The sequence below is a fragment of the Impatiens glandulifera genome, chromosome 4 (assembly GCF_907164915.1).
Source record: "Impatiens glandulifera chromosome 4, dImpGla2.1, whole genome shotgun sequence".
Classification (NCBI taxonomy): Eukaryota; Viridiplantae; Streptophyta; class Magnoliopsida; order Ericales; family Balsaminaceae; genus Impatiens; species Impatiens glandulifera.
In genome coordinates, this window is record NC_061865.1 from 35,348,908 (window position 1) to 35,355,872 (window position 6,965).

Consider the following 6,965-nt stretch of genomic DNA (forward strand, 5'->3'; position numbering starts at 1 on the left):
GTCGTGACCGAAAAAAACTTGGTCGTATGTGAGGCTCTCGTTCGCTAGCTAAAACGGGTAGAAAAATAGGGTCGATGCGCAATTGCCTCAGTCAGATGATGAGCAGCGGTTAATAATACGGTCGGATGGTGAGAAAACTCGGTCAGGTGAAGAATAGCAACATGCAACATTGGTCGGGTGCAGCAGCAGAAGAGTAGTGTTAGTTTTCTCGATCGAATGAAGAAAGAGCATCGGTAATGGAGGCAGCATCTAAGTGTCAAGGAATAGTTGGACTTCCTTTCTGAATTGGATGTTGAAAATCCAATAGAAGCTTGGTCGGATGGCTCTTGGGTCGGCTAGTTAATTTTATGGACACTCGTGTGGGTGAAGTTGAAGGAAGCAGAACAATCTTCAACATAGGCATCAGGAATCCCTACTAAAGCATTGGAAGCATCGCTTGAAGCATCAGGAAAAAACCTATAAGACTTTTAAGCTGAAAACGGGTGGAAATAGGGTCGTTGTCCATTTTCCTCGGTCAAATGGTGAACAGAAGAAGGAAGCGGCTGATGATGCGGTCTTATGGCGAGAAAACTCAGTCGGGTGAAGAACAACAACATGTAGCATCAAACGGGTGCAGCAGCGGAAGTGTAGTGATTTTTTTTCTTTCCGGATGAAGTAGCAGCATCGGTCGAATGAATAACAATAGCAAGGAGGAAGTGTCTAAGCGTCGGGGAATCGTCGACTTTACTTTCTCGGTTGAATATTGAAAAAACATCCAAAACTAGGTAGGATGGATTAAATCTTGGGTCGGTTGACTAAATTTCTAGACGCTCAAGGGTGCAATTGAAAAAATCGAAACAATCGTCATCATAGGCGTCAGGAATCCTTGCTGAAGAGATGGTAGCGTCCGTTAAAGTGTCATGAAAGCGCCTTGTCACGGACTATTGGTATGGGGTGCACATGTCAAACCCACAAGGTGTATTTTCCAGAATATTCCAGGTTTTGTGGTAATTTCTAGAACTCTCTAGAATCCTCTAGGAGTTCCTAGAATTTGGTTGGTCATGGAACTCTCTAGATTTCTCTAGGAGTTCCCTTTTTGTGTGTGAGGTCATGGAACTCCATATAATTCTCTAGGAGTTTCTCTTTTTGTAAGTAGGGTCATGGAACTTTCAAGAATTCTCTAGGAGTTCCTTTTTGTATGTAAGGTATGAGAACTCTCTAAAATTCTCTAGGAGTTCTCAAGTATATAAGTGTTAGTAGAATTCTCTAGAAGTCTCTAGGAATTCTTATGTCTAGATTAGTAATAGAAGAGTCTAGAAATCTCTAGAACAAGGAAGATCTAGAATGATCTTCCTATTTGTATATAAACAAGTCCTGGCCATAAACCAAGACACTCAAGAATGTTCAAAACACTCAACACTTGTAATATCTCACTCTTATAAGCAATAAACAAGATATTCTCCAAACTCTTTCTCTCTCAAATTGTTCCATATTCATGCATCTATTAAGGGGATGACTAGTTAGGATTGAGGCAATCTAGCCTAGTGTCACGCAGGACGAGAAAATATTCGGTGACTGAGTTTCTTCCCGTGACAGCCTGTAAGCCTTTTGAGCATCGCTGAAGCACAAGAATTGGCTGCTCCTTATGTATTTCTCGGTCGGACAATCGGGGATCCTATCCTTTCACCAAAAGGTAGACAAGAAGGCTCCTTAACCAAATTATCCTTGGGCTCAATTGTTAAATTTAATACATTTATGCAAGCTATGCAAAGAAAACATAAAGCAAGACCTATTTTAAATTAAATGCATGGTTTGGGGTTATTTAAAACTTTTCTCGATCACGATACTTTAATTTACTTCTAAACTCAAATATTATTGGGATCAAATGGTTAATATATGATATAATTATAATGAGCAAAATAAAATCAAATTCTTAAATCAAATTTAAAGAAAATGACCGAGCATGGTAAAGAAGACCATCTTATGGTCGGTTTTGAGTTTTTAAATATTTTTCAGTCAACATATTTTAATTTGATCTTAGGTTCTGTTATCTAGTTTTATTAACATATTATACAATATTTATAAGTTTGGGGACAGAAACTAAATCAAATTCGTGCAAGATCAAGAATAAAACAAAAGTTAATAAAAGAAAGACAAGCATGCATGCATGCATGCATGGAAGTTTAAATTTTTTTTATTTAATTGAGAATGTAATGGAAAACAGGAGGTCAAGAAAATTTACATTGGAAACGGTGTTCTTGATTTTAAATAGATCCATAAATCCTTGAACAATAAGCTTTTGAAACCAACTTCACTAAGTTGGTGTTCCCTAGGGGCGTAGAGAATGAAAATTCATGTGTCATTGGATAGGTGCTTAAGGGTTGGTATTTGGAGATTAAGGGAAATCTTAAGGCCCAAGTCCACTTATAACTAACTACCTAGTCAAATGGGGAGTTTTTGTCATGAGACATACCTTATTTGAGTGTTGTATCAAGGGGAGAGCCACTCATCTTTCAAAAACTAAGAGTTTTCTTTAAGTTGTCACATATAACCAAGGAATTCCTTGATTATGACTTCATGACTTAGCTATTTTGAATTCAAAAGGAAAGTTCTTCCCTCCTTCTTCATGACCCACAATTTGGATGCTTCAAGAGGGTCTATTTCACCTTTTTGTTGGATCCTCAGTCAGACCCGATCACTCTTAGTCGGACCTTCGGTTGGGTCCTTGGTCGGGCCACCAGTTGTGTCCCTAAGTTGGATTCATGCTTTGACTTGACATTAACATGACCTTGAAATTGACCTTAAAATTGACATTAACCTGAAGTTGAATTGCACTTTCTTAGCCTTTCTTGATTTTACAGTTGGACCCTTAGTCGGACACGGTCGGCCGCTCGATCGGTCCTCAATTGGATACTCCATACACCTTTCGGTTTGTTAAGAACCCTACAAAAATGGCCATTCATAAATTAATTATTAAATTCAATCATAACTAACAAACTAACTAACTATTTATTAATTTACAAAACTAATTAAATAATTTTTAAACTAACTAACTTTTAATTTTTAAACTAACTAACTTTTAAAAATTAAAAAGAGGAGACCAAGTCATTTAATTTTTAAAAGAGTCATAACTAACTAATTAATATATTGAAAGTAAACTAATTAAAACCAAATTTTATAATAATGTTTTTTTATTTAAGATAATTTCTAAATAATCTTAATTTTAAAAAAAAATACCTTAAATAAACTAAGTATAATAATATCCCAAAGTGTTTTAACTTAAGCTAATTATCACTTTAACTTATTAAAAATCCGATATCAATTATACTTAGAATCTCAACTACTTCAAAAATAATTGCTCGTTTAATATTTCATGCAATGAACCTATATATGAATTTTGAATAACAATAGGCTCGGGATTTATTAAAAATATAAAATTTAAAATTTTGGGGTGAAAAGTAAATGTCTACAAAGTGATCAAAAAATTAGTGTCTATAAGTGATTTTTTTTAATTCAATGTTTTGTTACATGTGGGAAATAGCTAAAAGTGTTATGTCCATAACGCCACGTAGGACTCTACTATAATAATTTTGGTCTTTAGAAATTTATTTTTAAACTTTAAATTTTAGTTTTTTCATTTTTCTTATTTATTCTAGTATTAAGGGTGATGGTCTACATTTGTGTGGATCTTTTTTGTTTTGTTTACAAAGTATAGACAAGTATATAGACATATATGTACAAGTAAATAAAATACAAGAATGAAAATATACAAGTATATAAAAACTTACAACAGAGAAATCCACATGCATCACATCTCAAAAATAATCATTCCTTTCAAAGTGTCCTAGAAAATTCATAAAATGTATGAGTGCGGTAGGAAATATTACGGTGATCTCAAGTCAATCAAATTTAGAATTTTAGACTAGTGATTTAAAAGATGTAATCATGCAAAGTGAGGAAATTTTCATTTTTTTATGTTTTAGTTATTTTATACTTTTTTGGATGTTTTTTAATCAATTTAAAGGCATAAAAACACATATATAAAACAAAACAAAACTTACACAAAGCAAACCACAAAAACCAACTAAAACCTCGAAAAGTAAAAATAAGAAAGTAACTAAAAGAGATCGGTCGGATGGCTTCAAAAACATGGTTAAGCTCTCGGTCGGCTGCCCAAAAATGTGGTCAGACTCACGATCGTTGGATAGAGATTTGTGGTCAAGTTCTAGGTCGGGAGCCAGAAAACTCGGTCAGACTCTCGGTCGGCTGATTGAAGAGACAACCAAATTTCTTCATTCAGACTTTCGGTCGGTTGGGAAGCTGGCTAGTTTTCTCGGTCGGCTCCTCAATCGCTCCTCAAGAACACGATTAGAAAGTTATCCAACGACTAACTATCTTGGTCAGTAGTTCCTAGCCAAGAAAACAACCAAAATTAACCCAAAACCAACAAAAACCAAAATTATTTTGGGCTTGAATTTTTATTTTAACATTAATAACAATAAGAAGATGGATAGAGGTAGGGAATTTAGGAGAGGGAATGGGAGAGTGAATTACGTGGCATCACCTCATTAGTTGGAAAAAATAAAAAGTGAGGAAAAAAGATAAGATAGAGAAATTCTTTTATTTTTTGAGATTGTGTCATGTCATTCTCTCTCCCAAATTTTATCCCCAATCATTTCTCTAACAATAATTTACTATCAAATTTCAAATCATAACATCAATTGATCAAGATCATTAAAAAAACCGTTGAAAATTCTTGAAAAAATTTACTTTTGTTCTTTTAATCATGTAAAAACATTGTTTTTAAAGTGCTATTATTTTACTAAATTAATATACAAAAATGGGTATCTTTTGAACCATTTACTTTTATTTAACCAATTCAAGAAGACACGCCAATAAATTCATCTAACTCATTCAAATTTAGTTTTTTATCTAAATTAGGTTTAGGCAACTGGAAAAGACAAAAACCTCCTAAACATATTTAATTTCAATAATATTAACACAATTCATCAATTACAATAACATACCATCAATAAAAATCAACAAAATCGAAAGTAATCAAGTGCGGTTTTATTAGAAATTGAAAATTGAAATGAATGAATTACAAAATGAGGATCCTTACCATGGTTAAGGATATTCCCTGTAGGAGAACTATAAATTTCAAACTTTTTTTACCTAGTTAAGGCACCAAGAAGGTAATTCTTGGGTTTTTTCTTATAAAATTCGAAAATAGAAAATTATAGGGTATTTTTTATAGGTTATTCTGTTAGAATTATTCTAATTAGATCCTAATTTAATGTGTAAGAAATTAAAATTTGAATGATGCGAAAGCGTACCTTAATTTGATGAATCGTGAATCTTCTCTCTTTCTTAGACTTTACATGGATTGAATGATTCTTTAATCTCTTTCCTTGATCTTTGTGGAATGGTTCTTCCATTTGATGAGTACGTTCTCTTTGTTGATGGGGACTGTTGATGGGGACGCAAAGGAGAATTGGTCGTACTTCAATTGGGGACCATTACCGTTACATATAACTAACATTAAGTTAGTTATTATAGTTATGTTATTTCTAATTTAGCCCCTTCATAAAATTAGAAATGTTACTTAGGTATCCTCACTTTATATTAATGACAAATACACTCATAAGACATAAACTTAATTTCATATTAGATCACATTCTTTTGGCTTATATTAAAGATGATATTTGCACAATTAGTTTTTTATACTAGTGACCCTAAAAATTCCAACAATCTCCCACTAGGTCACGTATGTACAAAAATAAATGTATCAACAACCATAATGCGCCCGAAGTTTTGTGTCATCTCAATTATATGTTGTATAAACAATTTTATCAATTAAACATATCAATATAGGACCAAAGAGCTCGTCGTTGTATTTAAGCACAACTAGGCCCAACAATGATCACATAAATCAATACAATTAATTGACAAATCATATCATGAATGTGAGGAATGAAAAATCCATGCAAGGTGATCTTTTCATGTCAATATTCAACTGGTCTTACCTAACTTTAGTGAGATCATACATTAAACATAATTATAAAAAGTATAAGAACTGAATAATACATAATTTCTGATCAGAATAAGAAACTTCATAAATATGTATAAAATAACTAAACTGAAAGACAACCAAACTACAAATTCCCACTGAAGTTAGAGATCATCGATCTCTATGATACTCATACGAGCAATATTCTCATGAATTACATTAGGCGATAAACTCATTGTCAAGGAGTTTATAACCACAGAGCACATAAATATTTTATAGAAATCTATCCACTTTGTATCATAAAATAAACTTGATATCAATATTACTTAATTTGATGTCTAATAACATATCACAAATTCTGGTACAATATTGGATGATGCCTTAAGTGTTTGTTTGACACTTCTTCAAGAAACGATAAAACTAGCTAGCGAAAAATATAACCCGAAGTAGATTTCATACTATTTTGGCATCCCATAATATCGGAGTCTAAATACTCAATGATCTCAAGACTATCCGACTTCCTACATGTGAGCATTTAATTCTTAGTTCTTTTCAATTATATCGTAGTATTAACTACTTAATGGCAAGCAAAATTTGTGACAAACAAAATGTCACTCATATATAAAACCATAAATAAACGTTTACTCCCACTCAACTTGCCCAAAGTCTTACCCTTGGAGTTATCACCAAATGTGATCCTTGATCCAGATTCCTTTACAACGTTGGTAAGTAGCTTGTCATTTCCGGTCATATGCCTGGAGCATCCACTATCTAAGTACCATTCTGAATCCTCCAGGTATCTGACTTGTTTAGCCTGTAAAATAAAACTATTTACACTTTTTGGTGCCCACATTTAATTGGGTCCACAGTTAATCAGTCCTTTGGGGATCCATACTTGTGTTATCTTGATTAACCTCCTAGTGTTAGTCTTAATAAATCTGTTTACATTGGCTTGACATCTCTCTGTCTGCCTTAA